At 44.5% G+C, this 4,227-nt stretch overlaps 1 pseudogene; it reads left to right on the top strand.

The window, feature by feature from the left end:
• Positions 1 to 3,296: 3,296 nt before the first annotated feature.
• LOC146060891 (U2 spliceosomal RNA) lies at positions 3,297 to 3,516 on the top strand (annotated as a pseudogene).
• The last annotated feature ends 711 nt before the right edge of the window (positions 3,517 to 4,227 follow it).

Below are 4,227 nucleotides of genomic sequence, written 5' to 3'. Positions count from 1 at the left end.
ATCTAATTCTCTCTGCACAAGTTACATCTGCCCCACCCGCAGTGCACATGGTTTTGTCCATCTAAGAAGGATTTTGTCAGAAAGAATGGACTAGAATAACCCCCTATGTCCGAACATATTTGCGCTAGAGATTCTCTAAGGGAAAAGATAGAATGTCTCAAAGGATTTTTGATGGATCTCTCGGCGCTAATATGATTTCTGGGTCGCCTATTCAGAGTAAAGGGATGTTTCCCCTAAATCCCCCAATACAAGATATAGCAACAAAAATTATGTTACTCCAAACTTGGCGCCCCTTTCTCGGTCACTGAATCAGGATAATAAGTGAGGGCCTTATTTTGGTTCATTCTTTCTGACAAAATCCTTCTTAGATGGGCAAAACCATGTGCACTGCTGGTGGGGCAGATGTAACATGTGCAGAGAGAATTAGATTTGGGTGGGGTTTTACTTCAAAGTGAGATCTATATTGCAGTGTAAAAATAAAGCAGTCAGTATTTTCACTGCACAGAAACAAAATTACTCACCCAAATCTAATTCTCTCTGCACATGTTACATCTGCCCCCCCTGCAGTGCACATGGTTTTGTCCATCTAAGAAGGATTTTGTCAGAAAGAATGAACCAAAATAAGGCCCTGAATACTCAGAATATCAAGTATACTCTCCTTCTGTATATGCTTAGTCCTCGGTTTCACTTTTCATATATTTTTCTCTCTTTTCTTCTGGTGAGTTCTCGATGTCAAATATGAAAAATAAGAGACATGCAAAATCCAATGTGTAAAATACGTATTTATAGGACTATGGTAAATTATTCATGTTGCATCACGTGGGCGTACATCAACTCACTAGTGGTAAGCTGAGACACACGTATCTAGGTATCTTTTAAAATGGGATGTCGTACCCCTACTCACGATCAAAAGCAGGTTTCCAAGCACATAATGGTTTCTTTAAAGCGTTTTTCACTTAAAATAGATTTTATTCAAATAATACTCATAAAAGCAATCCAAATCACATACACTTTAGACAGACTTCTGGGTAGAGGCAGTGATGTAGTGCAGTCTACACACAAATTTCCCAGAGATCCGGACCTGAAAAACGTGTGGACAGTCACTCATCCACTTACCTCTTTCCTTTACAGTCTGGTGCACAAGGATAAAATAGTTGACAAGCACTATTCCAGGCACAACATGTTTCGAGACTCCAGTCTCTTCCTCAGGTCCCTGGATAGTGCTACTGACAGGATCCATTAATATACCCTCCGGTAAGATTACATCCTGTTACGTACTTCCGGTCACGGAAGAGTCTTTTCACTCCTCCTAAACACATAAAAAAGGACTTCATAACCTGTGATACTTCGAATGTCGTATATGTTGTCGAATGCTAATGTGGGTTGTTCTATATCGGGAGGACTACCCGACCTTTGAAAGTAAGAATCTCTGAGCATTTGCGAAATATTAAAAAAGGTCTTCCCACACACCATCTCTCAAATCATTTTAAAGAACAACATCAATGCTCGATAAAATTTATAGATTCCTGGGCATACAGAAGATTGTAGGAACCTGGAAAAATAGGAATGTCGAACAGATACTAGCAAGGACTGAAATGAAGTTTATTTTTAAATTTAAAACCCTTACACCATTGGGCCTGAACCAAGACTTCGAACTTGGTTCCTTTAAAATAACATCTATCCACTGCCCTACATTTTTGATTTTTGGCCCACCCATTTCCCAGTTTTTAGCACTTTAAAATTGTTGGTTGCTTTTTCTATGTCAAAAATAATCTTTTTATGTCGAAAATTTTTATACTTAAAGAATTTTTCATATTAGAAGTTTTTTATCAAATCCTTTATTTTTAGTGTATTTTAAAGCGATTATTCACACTTGCTTTATTTATTATAGATATTTAATTTGCCACTTTATAAGGAGATTACATGAGGAAAGCCGGCTATTGATATAAAGAAATCCCATTGAACACATGCCTAGAAAGTGCGGGAGAATGGAGGACGCCAGATACACGAGGCGAATCCCCGCATACCCCGGCGGAAGTGACGTCACGCTGGGCGGAAGTGTAACAGCCGTGTATAAGGCAGATTGTAACGGCGGCTACAGAGACTTATATGGGACACATATGACTACTAGCACTCGGGGATAATAGGAGGGATTACTCATTTTCTTCATGTTGTCTGTTGTGGCTTTTGTATGTGTTTAGGAGGAGTGAAAAGACTCTTCCGTGACCGGAAGTACATACCTCCCAACAGTCCCGATTTTAGCGGGACAGTCCCGATTATCAGGGCCTGTCCTGCTGTCCCACCCGCGGGCGGCAGTGTCCCGCGGTGTGGGGGGCTGTTGGGAGACCCCCTGTCAGCTGCTAAGCAGCAGGGAATAAACGCTGTGCGCATGCGCACAGTGTCTATTCCCGCAGCCAGGGGGCATGGCTAGAGGCTCACAGAGCCTCTGGGTCATGCCCCCATAGCGGCAAAATGGGGGCGTGGCCTCGCGGGAGAGCCGCGAGCATAGGCCACGCCCCCGAATTAGGTCACGCCCCTGAAAATGTTGGCGCGCCTATGGCGCGCAGCAGCAGCAGCGTCCCGCCTGCTGAACTCGCAAAGTTGGGAGGTATGGAAGTACGTAACAGGAAGTAATCTTACCGGAGGGTATATTAACGGATCCTGTCAGTAGCACTATCCAGTGACCTGAGGAAGAGACTGGAGTCTCGAAACATGTTGTGCCTGGAATAGTGCTTGTTAACTATTTTATCCTTGTGCACCAGACTGTAAAGGAAAGAGGTAAGTGGATGAGTGACTATCCACACGTTTTTCAGGTCCGGATCTCTGGGAAATTTGTGTGTAGACTGCACTACATCACTGCCTCTACCCAGAAGTCTGTCTAAAGTGTATGTGATTTGGATTGCTTTTATGAGTATTATTTGAATAAAATCTATTTTAAGTGAAAAAAGCTTTAAAGAAACCATTATGTGCTTGGAAACCTGCTTTTGATCGTGAGTAGGGGTACGACATCCCATTTTAAAAGATACCTAGATACGTGTGTCTCAGCTTACCACTAGTGAGTTGATGTACACCCACGTGATGCAACTTGAATAATTTACCATAGTCCTATAAATACGTATTTTACACATTGGATTTTGCATGTCTCCTTTTTTTCATATTTGACATCGAGAACTCACCAGAAGAAAAGAGAGAAAAATATATGAAAAGTGAAACCGAGGACTAAGCATATATAGAAGGAGAGTATACTTGATATTCTGAGTATTCACTTATTATCCTGATTCAGTGACCGAGAAAAGGGCGCTTCTCGGCCTTTTGGCTAAGATCAAGTGTAGTATCTGTTCTTATCAGTGGGTATGGACTGGCCTCTGGCAGAGAATAGAGAAAGGCTGGACTGAGTAGCTGCTCTGATGGGCGGAGGGTGTGGGACCCCTCTTTTTTGCCTGGGAGTGGTGAAAAGTCTGGCTGAGTACCTTCACCTCTGCCTTTGGTAGGAGGTGTTGTTTCCGTAAATCCACTGGTAAGAGGGGGGGAGAAACACTGGGCCTAGTAGTTTGACTCTCTTGACGGGGTTCGTAGCCCCTGAAGGATGAGACAGCGAAAGGCTCAGTCTAGTATCCATTCCCAGGGAGCGGAGAAAAGCTGAGACCGAGTAGATTGGTCCAGGTCGGGGGAAACCGAGCCTCCGGCCTGGGCACAGCGAAAAGCTCAGCCTAGTATCTTAACCCTGGGAGCGGAGAAACACTGGGACTGAGTAGATTGCTCTTCCGAGGGGGGTGCAGCCCCTAAGGGAGTCTTTCGAAAAGCCCAGTGGAGTACCCATTCCCATGCCAGGGGCTGGAAAGTGCCTGCTGTTAAGACGGAGAAACACTTGGTCGGACGCTGACTGGCTGGCTGCTTGGAGTCCGAGGCTGCACTGTGCCCCCGGGGAAACTCGGGGGTGCCGAACATGCACGGGTGATCCCAAAATCACCATGCACTAGTAAGCACTAGCACTGCGCACTTCCCCTCTAGGTATGCGCTTCACGTCCTTACCTCGTCCTTTTGGATGGGGTAGGACAATTTTTCACACCCCCACCCTGGCCTTCTGGCTAGGGTCCTTTATTATTTATTTCTCTTCCCCTCTCACGTTCGTCACTTTTCACGTTCCTGGTTTTGTAGTTTTGTCACGTTTTTTTGGGTAGTGTGGTGGACCCTTTCGGGCCTTCCATTTCCCCAATGTGCCGAAGC

The sequence above is a fragment of the Crinia signifera genome, chromosome 2, assembly GCF_055691185.1.
Source record: "Crinia signifera chromosome 2, ASM5569118v1, whole genome shotgun sequence".
Classification (NCBI taxonomy): domain Eukaryota; kingdom Metazoa; phylum Chordata; class Amphibia; order Anura; family Myobatrachidae; genus Crinia; species Crinia signifera.
The sequence above is the reverse complement of the archived record's forward strand: the minus strand, read 5'-3'. Positions and strand labels throughout refer to the sequence as shown.